Source organism: Suncus etruscus, chromosome 10, assembly GCF_024139225.1.
Source record: "Suncus etruscus isolate mSunEtr1 chromosome 10, mSunEtr1.pri.cur, whole genome shotgun sequence".
NCBI lineage: Eukaryota > Metazoa > Chordata > Mammalia > Eulipotyphla > Soricidae > Suncus > Suncus etruscus.
In genome coordinates this window covers 92822280-92839443 of record NC_064857.1, presented here as the reverse complement: position 1 = coordinate 92839443, position 17164 = coordinate 92822280, and positions in this window count along the sequence as shown.

Here is a 17164-nt window from a genome sequence, read left to right as displayed (position 1 = left end):
AAAATAAAATAAAAAATAAAACAAAAAAAAAAAAAACAAAAACAAAAAACAAAGATCACTGTCTGGCTCAAGGGGGTGCTGTCTGCTTTCCTGGGTGTGCACAGAAAGATGCTGAGAGGTAAGAAACAGGATCCAGTGAAGGGAGTTAGAAAGGCACCCAGCCACATCAGCTTTTTTTTTTTTTTTGGGGGGGGGTGTTATTTTTATTTGATTCTTTTCAGAGACATTTGGTTGTGATGCTACCGATCTACTGAGCTAGTCCCAGGAGAGAGTTCTAGAGGACACCATAAGGAAGGCCATGATTGGGAGGACATTGTTGGTGACCGTGGTCATAATAGTGAGTCCACTGCTATATAGCTAGGGTGAACTGTTTTTTTTTATTTTTATTTTTTATTTAAACACCTTGATTACATACATGATTGTGTTTGGGTTTCAGTCATGTAAAGAACACCACCCATCACCAGTGCAACATTCCCATCACCAATGTCCCAAGTCTCCCCCCTCCCCACCCGACCCTCGCCTGTACTCTAAACAGGCTCTCCATTTCCCTCATACATTCTCATTATTAGGACAGTTCAAAATGTAGTTATTTCTCTAACTAAACTCATCACTCTTTGTGGTGAGCTTCCTGAGGTGAGCTGGAACTTCCAGTTCTTTTCTCTTTTGTGTCTGGCCACATCAGCTTTTTAACTGAACTTCCCCTGGGCCAGTGGTTCTCAAATAGTGGGGCTGGGGGGGGGGGCGAGGCTCCGTAAAAGGGGGTTTTACCTCTCTGTATGTCTCTAGAGCTGAGAGTTGCTGTGTCCTGCTTCAAACCCCGCTTTGAAAAGCTATGCATTGCAAAACGTGCTCATTGGAACCATTAATCCAGATATCACCTTTGATTAAAAAACCAGCTCACATTAGTTTACATATTTTTGTTTTGCGGGTTATAGTTTTTTTTAAATAAAAATACTATTTACAGTCGCGCCGGGGTGGGGGTGGGGGCTCGAAAAATGTTTTCTTCTTCCTAGGGGAGCATGACAGAAAATAATTGAGAAGCACTGCCCTGGGCTGAGATCTCAGAAGTCGGGTCAAGATTGAGCCTCATGTCCTTAAGGACCTTGAGTACTTTTCCAGGGCTTTCTTTTTTTTTTTTTTCTTTTTTTTTTTTGCTTTGCAGGTTAAAGTTTGTTTGTTTTTTTTTAATAATTATCTTTATTTAAACGCCGTGATTACAAACATGATTATAGTTGTATGATTACAGTCATGTAAAGAACACCCCCCCTTCACCAGTGCAACATTCCCACCACCAATTTCCCGGATCTCCCTCCTCCCCACCCCCCTACAACTGTACTCGAGACAGGCTTTCTACTTCCCTCATTTATTCACATTGCTATGATAGTTTTCAGTGTAGTCATCTCTCCAACTGCACTCATCACTCTATGCGATGAGCTTCATGTCATGAGCTGCACCTACCAGCCCTCATCTCTCTTGTCTCTGAGATACTGTTAAAAATGTCTTTCATTTTTCTTAAAGCCCATAGATGAGTGAAACCATTCTGCATCTTTCTCTCTCCCTCTGACTTACTTCACTCAGCATAATAGATTCCATGTACATCCATGTATAGGAAAATTTCATGACTTCATCTCTCCTGACGGCGGCATAGTATTCCATTGTGTATATGTACCACAGTTTCTTTAGCCACTCATCTGTTGAAGGGCATCTTGGTTGTTTCCAGAGTCTGGCTATTGTGAATAGCGTTGCAATGAATATAGGTGTAAGGAAGGGATTTTTTATTGTATTTTTGTGTTCCTCGGATATATTCCTTGGAGTGGTATAGCTGGATCGTATGGTAGCTCAATTTCCAGTTTGTGAAGGAATCTCCATATCACTTTCCATAAAGGTTGTACTAGACGGCATTCCCACCAGCAGTGAAAAAGAGTTCCTTTCTCTCCACATCCCTGCCAGCACTGCTTGTTTTTCTTTTTTGTGATGTGTGCCAATCTCAGTGGCGTGTTTTTCAGGGCTTTCTATTCTACTCACGGTGAGTGGGGAGTGGGGGGGGGGGGGAGAAAGGTGGAAAGAGGGGGACAGGGAGGAAGGAAAGCTACCACTTTGATAGGGTTCAAAAAGGAAATGGAAATTAAAAAAAAAAAAGAAAATGGTTTAACATTTGCATTAAGCACTTTTTCTTATTTTTACTTGACGGATCACATTCAACGTTGTTTTGCCCTAATTCTGGCTCAGAGCTTAGAGGTCACTTCAAGGGAACATGAGAAATGCAGTGCTTAAGTTTAACCAGAAACATGCAAAACATGTACTCCAGCCTTGTGTTTGTTTATTTGTTTATGTATTTATTTATTTATTTTTGTTTTGGGGCCACACTAGGTGACCCTCAGGGGTTACTCCTAGCTATGTGCTCAGAAATCACTTGTGGCTTGAGGATCACTGGGGATCGAACCCAAGTCCATCCTGGGTCAGCCACGTGCAAGGCAAATGCCCTACCACTGCGCTATTGCTCCAGCCCCTACTCCAGCCTGTTAAACTGTCTCCTTATCCCTAAACACTGTTTCAAGTTTAAAAAATAATCTGAAGTGCTGAAGCAATAATGCAAAGGATAGATCATTTTATTACCTAACTTGAAAGCTGTACTACAGAATCACAGTGATCAAAAATTGCATGGTATTGAAACAAAGGCAGACTTTTGAACCAATGAGTCAGGATAAAATATCCAAAAACAAACTCCAAGTATATGGTTTACTAATTTTTTTTTTGTTTTTTTATTTTGGTTTTTTGGGTCACACCCGGCAGCGCCCAGGGGTTACTCCTGGCTTCATGCTCAGAAATCGCTCCTGGCAGGCTCGGGGGACCATATGGGACGCCGGGATTCGAACCGATGACCTTCTGCATGAAAGGCAAACGCCTTACCCTCCATGCTATCTCTCCGGCCCCTGGTTTAATAATTTTTGACAAAGGAGCTGAGAACATACAATAGAATAAAGAAAGCTTCCTCAACAAATGGTATTGTGAAAATTGGATAATCACATATAGGAAATTAAGGCTAGATTCATATCACACATCTTACACAAATATCAATGTCAAGAAATGTCTAGAAAACATTGTTCTAGTGTGCCTATGTACTCAGAAAGATGGAATGAGTATGTTTAGATACTATATGTTGTTATTTTTATTTTCTTTGTATTCTTCTGGTCAATATATTTGTTGTAAATACTACAGCTGTGTATCTGAAGCAGTCCTGTTATTTAAGCTAGACTTGCAATAGAGTCAGAGTGCTTAATTTGTTTTACCTTTAGTCACTGTTTTATGTTAATCATATGATCTCTTAACCTATTGGCATTAGAATTGCTAAACAATCTTCAGTTTGGCAGTAAGGCAAAAACATTGTAGTGTGATATGAAGTGAGTTTATTACTAATCCATTTACAAAAGTTTGGGGTCATTTTTAATTCATTTTATATAGATGAGAAAAAATGTTAAGTGGGCATATTTTTTCTTCCCTAGTATCTCCCTGTAGTTCTCTTAAAGTGACCAATATTTACCAACTGGTTTTATGATATACTTTAGATTAATGTATGCTCCCAATCAATTTTAATTAGTTTTCCTATTAATCAAGTATGAGAAATTTATACCAATAAAGTTTAATGATTCCTGAGTCTGCTATGGTGTAACACTAATTACAAATAAGATTCAAGATATATTTTCAGGGCCCAGAGAGATAGCACAGAGGTGTTTGCCTTGCAAGCAGCCGATCCAGAACCTAAGGTGGTTGGTTCGAATCCCGGTGTCCCATATGGTCCCCTGTGCCTGCCAGTTGCTATTTCTGAGCAGACAGCCAGGAGTGATCCCTGAGCACTGCAAGGTGTGACCCAAAAAAAAAAAAAAAAAAAAGATATATTTTCAAATATCTTGGTGACAGAGAAAAATTTGACCTCAATCTGAAAATTTGATTCAATTCTTCACAATGTTCTCATCAGGCAACTATGACAGATGATATCAAGTAACAATTGGCAAAAGTTTGTAAGGACATAATTCTCTAGCTTCATAATAATGATTATGATATCAAATTCTATTAAATATTTCTATGGCTAAGCATTTTCCAAATAGGATCTTTAGTATACAACTAAGATATTCAAAATTAATAGGATTTATTTACTCCTTAATAAAATAACACCAACAGTTCAATTTTCTGCATTTACTTAAAGAGGGTACTAAGGTATGAAGCAGTTAATTAACTTGCCCAAGTCCACTACTAGCAAGTTATGAAGCTAAAGTTCAAACCCAGGCAGCCTGAGTTTAAATCCTAGATTCACAACAACTTTATAATAGAACAGAGAATATTAACATGGACTTTCTTCCTAGTTTTTGTTTGAGGGATAGTTCTTCAAAATGTAATCATTTTTGAAAAAAAAAGTTGTTTTTTATCATATTACAGCTTCATATTAAAAAGTTGGGGCATGAGGATTGTATGTTTCTTACATGCAGTCAACTTGGGTTTGAGCTCTGGTATGGTCCCTTGAACACCACCAGAAGTAACTCTTGAACATAGAACCAGGAGAAACCCATGAGAAACCCAAAAACCTGAAAAAAGTGATAAAGTTGATAAACTAATTTCTAGCATAACTGGACTTCATCTTAATTTTTATTAAAAAATAGGAAATAGGAATAAAAAGGGGCCAGTGAGGTGGCACTAGAGGTCAAGGTGTCTGCCTTACAAGCGCTAGCCAACGAAGGGCAGCGGTTTGATCCCCCGTCGTCCCATATGGTCCCCCCAAGCCAGGGGCAATTTCTGAGCGCTTAGCCAGGAGTAACCCCTGAGCATCAAATGGGTGTGGCTCGAAAAAACAAAACAAAAAAAAATAGGAATAAAAAAAGAGGATCAGAGGTTTTCTTATGCTATGGTATTGCAAAGTATGTGTGTATGGTATAAAAGCAATAAATCTGGATAGTGTTATTTAAATCTCTAGATTAATTCATAACAAAAAATAACTAAATGCAGTAAACAATAGAGACATGGCTGATGACAAGTCAAAGACAATATTAAGTTAAATTTATAGCTCTGTGTTTCCGGCCTTTAGAGAAAAAGTAGTACAGAAGATGTTTTTCAGTCCTCAACTTTTTTTGTTACTGCCTTTTATAGTCTCTTTATTAGAATATAATATTTTTGTATGAAGTTGAATAAAGTTACTACATGGTAATATCATAAGCTTAAATTTAATCTAATTCGGAAATTTGATATTTTTTGTTAGATATTTACTAGTTGCTATATGATTATAAAATCTGAATCAATAAAACTGAAAGCATGAGAGTCAGACTCCAACAACCAAACTTCAAGGAAGCAGGCTGGGGAATGGTAAGGAAACCAGTGACACTGGTGGAAGAAAGTTGGGATTGGTAGGAAGATTGTATGCCCGGAATTCAGCTATGAATAACCTTATGAATAATGATGCCTTAATAAAAAAAAAATGTTAAAAACCAAAAATATCTTTTTTTTTTTTTTTTTTTTTTTGGTTTTTGGGCCACACCCGGTAACGCTCAGGGGTTACTCCTGGCTATGTGTTCAGAAGTTGCTCCTGGCTTGGGGGTCCATATGGGGCACCGGGGGATCGAACCGCGGTCCGTCCAAGGCTAGCGCAGGCAAGGCAGGCACCTTACCTTTAGCGCCACCGCCTGGCCCCCCAAAAATCTATCTTTGACATTTTCAGAACAACCCAACTATTTTCTTTATATTTCATCTAGATGTTAATTATTCATGACAGTTTTAACTTTTGTAGACTTTTTAAAATATTTAACAAATTATGTTCGACATGGCATGATTTTCCTGTAACATTACTAAAATTATTAAAAAACAAAAATAGTATTAAGTAGATAACACCCTTTTTTTTTTAAATGGAATATGGAATGTTGGTTGCAACTCTTGATTTTAGTGGTTTTCCTGTTCTAAAATCCATTTGGCAACCATTAAGACCTGCACAGATCAATCAGTATTAGGCAAGAGAGGTATTGTCTCCCATTGTTAGGAATAAGATACAACCTTTGTGAGGGCAAAGACACAGTAAAGTGGGTAGAGTGCTTGCATAGAGCCTTGCAAGTGTCCCACCTGGGTCTATCCTGGCCCTTGAACTCCACCAGGAGTGATCCCTGAGCACTGAGAGGCTCCAGGTGTAGCCCCCAAACTAAAACCAAACAACAAAAAACAATACAACATATGCCATATGCTTCAGGTTGTCTTGGAAGTAAGTATTTTTTAATAGGTCAAAAGTGCCCAGAGTAATAGTAAAGAAGACAAGGCTCTTGTCTTGCACATGACCATCCTGATGGGTTCGATGTATGGACCCAAGTCATGCTAGGGGCGATTCCTGAGCATAGAGCCAGGACACAACCCTGAGCAAAACCAGGTGGGATCCCAAAAATAAATCAATAAAATTCAAAAATAGGGTGTCATAGGCCCTAGTGGGGCTTGGGGAATACAAGATCAATACAAGTGTACTAACAAAAAAAAAAATGCTCACCTCATTATCACGGACTGGTTTAAGGATTTATGCAATTTAGTCCAGATTTTATTTCCATTTTCTGTTTGATGGGGAAAGATGCTGATCATCCTTCCCAAGTTGAGCTGACCTTCAGCAGCACCCTATTGAAGATTGGGACCCTCTGAGATACTAAAGCAAGCATTCACATCTCATGCTTGCGGTCAGTTTTTTGCAAGTCAAAACGTTGAGCATGCCAAAAACATACTACTACAAACTACCCAATAAGAGAACACTGATATTCTGACAAGGAAAGGCTTGACAAGATGGGAAATAGGGAGGGTCAGAGAAGTTTATTTAACACTGAGATTTATTTAATTATCGTGAGGCCCAAATACAATGCCAGTTTGAAAAAAAAATAGCTGTTATGGGCCGGAGAGATAGCATGGAGGAAAGGCATTTGCCTTGCATGCAGAAAGATGGTGGTTTGAATCCCGGCATCTCATGTGGTCCCTCGAACCTGCCAGGAGTGATTTCTGAGTTTAGAGCCAGGAGTAACCCTTGGGTGTTGCCGGTGTGACCCAAAAACCAAAAAGAAAAAAAAAAAAAGTTGTTACATGGAACAAAACCCCCAACATACATAGATTCTACAAAATCTAATAATTAGATTTTCAGTAAATAAAGAAAGTGGAGAACCTCAGAGCATCTTTGTTAAGTTTCCAGAGGTCTTTTTCATTTACATCTGTCACATGCCTGAGATAATGTGGCTTAAAACAGTTTTAAAGGGGCTGGAGCTTTAATACAGCAGGTAGTGCACTCCCCTCCTATGCAGCCAACCTGGATTAGATGCTCAACATCCCATTAATTCCTGAGTAAAGAATCAGGAGTAACTCCTGAGTATTGTTGGGTTTGACCATCTAACACCCCCCCCCCCAAAAAAAAAACAATTTTAAATGAGAAGAAAATTGGTCTTTGAATGTTGTAAACTAACATCCTTGAAAAAGTGAAGTCCTCTTTTAAAAATCAGTGACAAAGAGGGAGCAGGAAGTCAAAAGAAAATGGGAGATAGGAAAAGTCTAGCTGTTCATTACCATTTTCCATTTTTTGTTTCAACACAGCAGGAGGGCAAGGCTGCTGGCTTCTCTTCATCCTTCCACATGCCAGGAAGGATTGTGCAAACTCTGCATCCACCCAGACCTGATTTAAAGTTATAATCATTGTTCTCATTTAATGACTTTTGTCTGCTTTCACTCAAACATTGCTGCATCTTGTTTTCTGCCAATTTGGATCCACTGGGAGTGGTCAAATCATAATTGCAGATAAACTTTACTTTTTAAGAACTCTAGCAAAAAAGTAAGCGTCAAGTGACACCTAGTGGAAGCCTGAATATTCTGTTCTAAGGCCTCTAGAGCAATAATGATTTTCATATTCTATTTTCATAACGCTGCTTTAATTTTTGATTCTCTTTTCCTTTTCTCTTTTCCCAAAACAGAAAGATAACATAGAAAATTTGTTTTCCTTTCTTTTTAAAAAAGTCTCGTTTTGGGGGCCGGAGAGATAGCATGGAGGTAAGGCGTTTGCCTTTCATGCAGGAGGTCATCAGTTCGAATCCCGGCGTCCCATATGGTCCCCCATGCTTGCCAGGAGCAATTTCTGAGCATGGAGCCAGGAATAACCCCTGAGCACTGCCTAATAACCAGCAGGTGTATTCCCCCCCCAAAAAAAAAGCCCCAAATTAAAATTTTAGGTTTCCTTCCAAAAAAGGAATTTTGGAATAGACTTTAACTAAAATGTCAGTTGTTTTGCTATTCCCAAACCTTGTCACTCTTGATTTTGTTTGTTTGTTTGTTTGGTTTGGTTTTTTGGGTGGGTTCTATCCCACAATGCTCAGGGCTTACCCCCTAGATCTCCACATTGGTGGTTGGTCATTCCTGGTGACCTCTAGGGAGCATCTGAGATGCCAAGTTCAAAACCCAGGTTGGCCACAGGCCAGGAAAGTTTCCTAAAGTTTCCACTATGCTATCATCACCCCAGCCTTAATAACACACACACACACACACACACACACACACACACACACACATTACCACCACCACCACCACCAGCAACAACAACAACAAGCACAGCTCTTCCTAAAGTTTTGTACCATCTTCTTTTTCCTCCTTCCCCCAGTAATTGCAGTAATTCTTAGTTTTAGGAAACTGCTCATTCTTAATCTAGCACCACATCAATTGTCATCATTTGGGTTTGCTCTTTATCCATTTTTGATTGGTATGCAAACATTTTTGCCTTGACTCCCCAGCCAAAAGTGTCATCAAAAGTTTGTGTGTGGGCCGGGTGGTGGCGCTAAAGGTAAGGTGCCTGCCTTGCCTGCGCTAGCCTTGGACGGACCACGGTTCGATCCCCCGGTGTCCCATATGGTCCCCCAAGCCAGGAGCAACTTCTGAGCACATAGCCAGGAGTAATCCCTGAGCGTTACCGGGTGTGGCCCAAAAACCAAAAAAAAAAAAAAAAAAAGTTTGTGTGTGACATTAATTTTTTTGAAGTTTGGGTAATTGAACAGACTTCCTTTTTTGTTCCTTTTGTTATACATTAACAGTTGTATGGATAGGGTTTATTTGTTGTTGATTTTGTTTTGTTTTGTAGACCATACTTGGGGGAACTCAGGACTCACTCCTGGTCCCCTGAGCATCACCAGGAGTGACCACCAGTGTACAGATCCAGAAATAACCCCTGAGTATCATGAGGGATAGCCCCCCAAATAACCAAACAAAACAAAAATCAAGAGTGACTCCAGGGGCCCGGAGAGATAGCACAGTGGTGTTTGCCTTGCAAACGGCCGATCCAGGACCAAAGGTGGTTGGTTCGAATCCCGGTGTCCCATATGGTCCCCCGTGCATGCCAGGAGCTATTTCTGAGCAGACAGCCAGGAGTAACCCCTGAGCAATTCTGGGTGTGACCTAAAAACAAAACAAACAAAAAAAAAAGAGTGACTCCAAAACACTATAAGATTTGGGTTAGCCAGACAATTTGCATTTCAGACAACTGGACATAAAAAGCCATAAATCTGTTTTGTTCAGCAAACATATTTAAAATAAAATTTATGTATTCAGCAGTTCAAATAAAAACACAATATGCAGTGATAAAATGAATGAGTTGTATTTTAAAATAATACACTCGGAGTAGGTAGAGCTATAAAAGGAAAACAGAGGGGCCAGAGAGATAGCACAGTGGTAGAGCGTTTGCCTTGCACATGGCTGACCTAGAACAAACCTCAGTTCAATCCCTGGCATCCCATATGGTCCCCCAAGCCAGGATCAATTTCTGAGCGCATAGCCAGGAGTAATTCCTGATCACCAGATGTGGCCCAAAATAAAAATAAAATAAAATAAAAGGAGACAGGAGAGAGAGCACAGCATTAGGTAATTTGCCCAGGACTGATATGGTTGGATTTCCGGCATCCCATATGGACCCCTGAGCCTACTAGGGGTGATTTCTGAGCACAGAGCCAGGAGTAACCCCTGAGCACCACCAGGTGTGGCCCAAAAACCAAATAATAATAATAATAATAATAATAATAATAATAATAAAAAAAAATTTCTTAGAAGCGGGGGAAGATTCTAGGAAATGGGAAGATTTTCTGTGTATTTGGATGGGAAAGACTAGCAAGCACTGTTAAGGACAACCACCTTCCTTGGGGCATTAGATAAACTCAAAATTCCTGTCCAAAAGAAAATAAACCACTTTTTAAAAAATAGAATAAATGACATCGATGGACTTGCAAAAAGACCCTGAATAGTCTAGAATTAGGCTTAAAGAAGATTGAAGGCAGGGCCGGAGCAGTGGCACCGAGTGATAAGGCCAGTGCTAGCCTAGGATGGATGGGTTCGATCCTCCAGCATCCCATATGGTCCCCCAAGCCAGGAGCGATTTCTGAGCGCATAGCCAGGAGTAACCCCTGAGCGTCACTGGGTGTGGCTCAAAAACAAACAAAATAAAATAAAATAAAAAGAAGATTGAAGGCATCACATTCCCTGGCTTCAAGTAACATTACAAAGTAATAGCAATTAAAATACAATATACAAGTTATATTAGAATTAGAGTAGACACCCACATTCATAGAATACATTTGAAAGCCCAGAATTAAAAGCTTGTACAAAACTGGAGAGAGTTTAGTGGGTAAGGTACCTTGCAACTAACCCAAGTTCAATCTCTGGCACTAAATATGGTCCTGAGTGCCAACAGGAGTCATCCCCTTAGCACAGAGTCAAGAATAAGTCCGGAGTTCCACCAAGTGTGGCCTTCAAAGAAAAACAAAATCAACAACAAATAAACCCTACTGTTAATGTATAATAAGTGAACAAAAATGGAAGTATGTTCAAATAGTGTTTGTGAAATTTGCTATGTGATATTGAATCATTCTCTCAGATTGTGCATAAAAGTGAACTCAGCATGCAGATGCGGATGTTACCCCTCCCCAATCATACATAATATTGAAGAAACTGTAAACAAAACAGTCTATGATATGACTTCCATAATATATTTAAGAATTTGTCTCTAAAGGCAAGGGAAACTAAAACCAGAAATAAGCAAATGAAATTCTGTCAAGCTAAGAAAAGTATTCTTTTACTAAAGAAGCTATCATAAAAATAAAAACACATCCTAATGAATGGGAGGAAAATTTAACAACAAAAACAATCTCATCATGGTTAAGGAGAGAAGAGCTTAACATACACTTCTCAAAGACTTACGATGACAAATGGACATATGACAAAATGCTCAACTAGCAACAAGGAAATTATAATTCAATATTAACATTAGTGAGAATGACTTATCTAAGGAAAAAAAAATCCCAGAAAAAGATTTGGAACAGACATTGGAGAAGACTTGAGGAACCCTCAAACATTGTTGGTGGGAGTATAAATTTACAGTTTCTACAGGAGACAATACAGAGTTGTCCCAAAATATTAACTATTGAACTATGATAGAATCCAGTAGTTCCACTCCTATATTATCTACCTGAAAATTTTCAATAAGAAATATGCACAGCAGGGGCCGGAGAGATAGCATGGAAATAAGGCATTTGCCTTGCATGCAGAGGGATGGTGGTTCGAATTCTGGCATCCCATATGGTTCCCAGAGCCTGCCAGGAATGATTTCTGAGCATAGAGACAGGAGTAACCCCTGAGCGCTGCACAGTGTGACCCAAAAATTAAAAAAAAAAAAAAGAAATATGCACAGCAATGTTTGTGGCAGTACTATTTATGGTAGCAACATCTGAAAACAACCCTGAATCTGAAAACAAGTTTTCAAAGATAGAGCAGATAAACAGGATGTTTTATATAATATGTATGTATGTATGTATGTATGTATGTATGTATGTATGTATGTATGTATAAAAATATATACATAGCCACAATAGAATACTACACCTTTTTAAGCAAAGATGAAATATTGCCCTTTTAGACAACATGGGTATAACTGGTGGGTGTCATGAAGAGCAATACATCAAAAGAAGAAAGACAAACACTAAATAATCCAACTCATATATAGGAAACAAAGAAATAAAGCAAGGGATCAGACCATGCCCAATAAAAACAAATACTCTGCAGTTACTGAGGTTACCAGTGGGCGAGTGGGAAAGTATTAGAAGGATCATGTCCAAGGGGATGTGGTGGAGAGAGGTTTTGGTGGTAGATGCAACATGTATTTAGAAGAGGGTGAAATTATACCCCTAAAACATTTTCAGTTTTTGGGCTACAGTGATAGGATAGTGTGGAGAGCATTTGTCTTGCATAAAACAGACCTTAAATGAATCCTGGAACTACACATGGTTCCCAGAGCCCTTTTAGGAATGATCCCTAAGCAGATCTAGGAGTGAACCCTGAGCATGGCTGGGCATGGCCCCAAACACACACACACACACACACACACACACACACACACACACACACACACACACACACCACAAACAATCCCTAAACAGATCTAGGAGTAAACCCTGAGCATGGCTGGGCATGGCCCCCCCACACACACACACCACAAACAAACAAAAATATACAGTCTTGTAAACTGAAGCTACCTCAATTAGGAAAATAAAAAGCACTCTGTTCAGAAGTTAATGCCAGCATCTAAAGTTCAAGCATCCTATGCTTTTTTGGAAGTGTGAGTTATGCCCCTTCACTTTTACCAAAGAAATTGCTTCTGATCGTTGATCTGATTCAGCAGATGAAATTAAAGATTTTCAAGTTAATGAGAAGAGTTAAAAAAAAAAAAAGGTATTTCTTTTGGGTTTGGGACTGGGGTGGGATTTCTCAAGAGGTCCTCAGGTTCCACTTTTCAGCTTTTGGTTTAGTGCAAGAGCTGAAGGTATGACATGACTCATCTGCAGTGTAAGGGGAACCTGGGCACCCTGGCAGGACTGAGTATCTCAGGGTCCATTCCCAGTGGAACAAGGGGCCCTCCAGGGTTATACCTGGCCTTCTGCATCTGTTAGTGATAGCTGGTACCCTGATTGGTCCCTCCCAGGCGCCTTCTGTCTGGAGAAGCAACTTTGTACAAATGCATTTGCCTCCTGTTACCCCTACTTTAGTTTTAGATTTCATGTGCTATTCGGTACAATAGTAAGTTGTTTTTGGTCTAGAATGCTCAAAAATTGTTTTCTATATAAATGATTAAAGTGAATGGCTCCTTCACTTTGCCTATTGTTGCTTTTGTATGTTTTCTAAGAAGTGTTCTATTGGATGGTGATAGAGTGAGGAAGGGGACCCACATAAAGTAATTAAAAAGTTTAGTTCTCCTCTTCTTAATTGTGTTCAAATTCCGTTCCGGGGCTAACACTCTGACACACACACACACACACACACACACACACACACACACACACACACACACACACTCCAGGGCTAACACTCTGACACACACACACACACACACACACACCCAAAGGCATATAACCACACACACACACACACACACACACACACACACACACACACACACACACACACACAAAGGCATATAACCAGAACAAAGTAGTTGACAAATTATATTCTATGTTTAGGTACAAATGTTGGGGAAGTACATATAAAACGTCACAAATGGGGGCCGGAGAGATAGCATGGAGGTAAGGTGTTTGCCTTTTATGCAGGTCATCGGTTCGAATCCCGGCATCCCATATGGTCCCCCGTGCCTGCCAGGAGCAATTTCTGAGCCAGGAGCCAGGAATAACCCCTGAGCACTGCCAGGTGTGACCCAAAAACCACAAAAAAACAAAAACAAAAACAAAAAAAAAACATCACAAATGGGTGGTAGATTTTATCTTCTAAATACAAAAAAAATCTAATGCATTATATCATTAAAAAAACAAAACTAATTTTACAAAATAAACTCTTGATCTTTCTGCTACTCAGCTAGATTGTAGTCTACTAAGGACCAGGCAGCCCACAGTCCTAAGGTACCATGGGAACACCAGTCAGAAGCCTGCAGGGAGAATGTATGTGTTATTTGTTTTTCAGCCATACCTGGTGACACTCAGGAGTCAGAATTTGGTCCTAGCTTGGGAACACCGGGGGATCAAACCGAGATCCGTCCTAGGCGAGAGCGCGCAAAGCAGAAGCCTTACAGCTTGTGCCACCGCTCTGGCCCCTGCATATATGTTATTGAAGATGGGACAGGGACAAAAGTTCCAAAGGCACTTAGGGGACAAAACTCAGACATGAGCCAGTCCCTCACCTCTCTGATCCGACTCAGTACCTGCTGGCAAGGGCTCCTTGCATTTAACTTTGTCTACTTGGGCCTGGAGCATGCAGTCTTTGTTGACAACAGTGCCACAGCTCCTAAATCAGCTGAAGTTAACCAAAATTGCCCCCAGATACAAGCTCATGACAGGGAAGGTGACAAGCATTCAAAATAGGTAGGTGAAAGTGGGGAGGAAGCAGAATAAGGGATTGCTGGATGATTGCTAATTATACAAACAGAAACTGTCTGTGCTCCTTGTAACAACCCCATGAGGGAAGGAAAAGATTCAGGGATTGGGAGATGGAGAGGAAGGAGTGTAAGAGGACTTGACTAATATTTGCCAAACACCTCAGCGCAGGCAATCAGAAAATATGGATGTTACCATTGGCACAGTCCATTGTCTCTAAACAGATGTGAAACCATGTCAGCTTTCTTCAGGTACTACATTGAAGAAATACTTCCTCTCTGTCAGCCTGAGTCAGATGGTTTCCATTTGCAGTAGGACTAGTAATAATTCTAAGGAGACTAGGTTTACGTCCCAGAACTGGTAGACAGTATGGACAAGGCCTGTGAATGAGTGTAGCCTGAATCGAATTGGAAAATTTTCAAGTTCCCCTTTGAAGTTTGTATTACCTTATCATCCAACAATTTCTCTTCTTTGACTGCATATTGATTTATCTGGCTCTGCAAAAGTGTTTCATCCATTTATGACAATCAGTCAATGGTACCTTCTTTTTACTGTATTATTTCACATGTCATCATCATGAAATTATCTAACACACTCCATCTGACAGGACCCCTATCCAGCAATTAGTCTTTTTTCCTAATATTATTTTCCACTATATGCCTCCATTCCAAATATATAAATTTAGGGTATCAGATTACTTGATTTTGTTCTACTCAGTGTATTTCGTGAGTTTCATGTACTGCCCAAATCTACATTATTTGTCAAAACATCACCTCTGAAATAGCCTGCTTCTGAGATGCCAGAACAAGAGATATCTAATGTTAACCAAAAGGTAAGCCATTATGTCATAACTAAATTCAAAATGGGGCACAGTTGGAAATACTTTTCCTCAGTAAAACCCAATAGGTCTTGTTGGATTTTCCCTAGTCTCTGAAAGATAATGATCACAAAAACTTGCTCTCTTCTTTTGTCCTGGGAACACCTAAGCTTTTGCACCTGAGTTTAGTCAAGTGAATATTCTTCCTTCAGGAAGAGGTATTATGGCCAGAATGTAGCCACCCTGTTTAGTCCTGCATTACTATGGTAGGGTTGTTTCCATGACATCCAACCGTATCTTGGCTTCTCCTTGTTGGGGATCAGTTTATTTGCAATCTTGCATGATCTAAGTGATCTTACTTTTTTGCAGTTTCTCAGTGTTATTTCATCCACCTTCCTTTGCTGTCCTATGTTCATGACTATTGGCTACTCAGGTGAAGATCTCTTAAGCCTCCTGTCATAGATCATCTGTCAGTTGTTTTTACTTTGGCCCCAATTTACCTGTTATTTGTCACTGCTTCCCTACTAATTAGAATCCTCTACAACCACCTTTCAGAGCTTCCCTAGTTTTTTCTTATATTCCAGTCTATTTGTACTTTGTTTTCTACCATACTGGAAACATGTCTTGTGTATTTGTTGCAATTCCAAGGTTTATTATAGTGAAAATGGTCCTATTTGTCTTCCATCTCTAGTTTGATGGCAACCTTTGCGAGGACAATGACTATTTATAATCAAATACTATTTGCCATAGTGAATAAAAGTTTTCATCCACCATCTCTAGATTTTTTAATTATATTACCAGTATTTTTTCACAGGAAAGACTCAACAGGAATTTAATGAGCTCAAGGACACACAGCTAGTATCATTGTTATCAAGAAAGCATAGACAAATGCTGCTGGCACATAGTAACTACAAGAACAATTATGTACATAAAGCTATCCCTATGCCTTATGTGACTGCCAGCAGATGGCCCTCTGGTCTGGTCCTGCATCAAAAACCTGACAGGAAAAGATCCTGGAAATGGAAATTCCATAAATTTATTTTTTGGCTTTTTGGGTCACACCCGGCCGTGCTCAGGGGTTACTCCTGGCTTTATGCTCAGGATTCGCTCCTGGCAGGCTCAGGGGATCATATGGGATGCTGGGATTTGAATCATCGTGCTTCTGCACGAAAGGCAAAAGTCTTACCTCCATGCTATCTCTCTGGCCCTATTCTATTTAAAATGCCCGTAAGGGTCAAACTACGGAAGTTGCTGGTATTGGGCACTTAGTTTAACAGTTATCTCAGCCCAGCATGGTCCCTGAGCACTGCCAGAAATACATGAATAGCCAAATCATTACGCCAGTGTGGCCCAAAACCAAACTAAGATTAAATTCCCCAAATTGCTTTTTCATTATTCCAACTTACATGAGTTTTTTTAAATGTGTTGTTGTAATTTTATACCTATTTTCAATAGCTGCATTTGGTTTGCTTGTTTCTTTTAATTTTTTAAACCCCCATTTTGGAGGGGGCAGTTCCAAATGGTGCACAGGAGTCCCTTCCAGAAATTTCTGGCAATGGCTAGAAATACAAAGATGCAAGGATGTGGGGCGGCTCTGACCCTGCAGTTTTCAGGGGAGCATGCAAACCTTGATCCCTGTTATTTGATTCAAGGTGATTTTTTCCACCCATGCTTGACACATAGTTCAATGATTTGATTTCATGTCTCAACAAAGCCAAAAGAAAAATAACACTACCAACTAGCCTAGAAACCATGCAGAAAGACAGATGAAAGTAATCTATGGCTCTAAGTAGAGAGATGAACAAACTGCTGGCTCAGGAAGCACCACCCCAGGTGCATCCATGACCCACCATGGTAAAAAACCCCAGGAGCCTTACCTACTGCTGCTTTGCCAGATGAGACCCAAATTCTTGTACAGTGGGACAGGAAAGCAAAGCACAGACTCAAATCC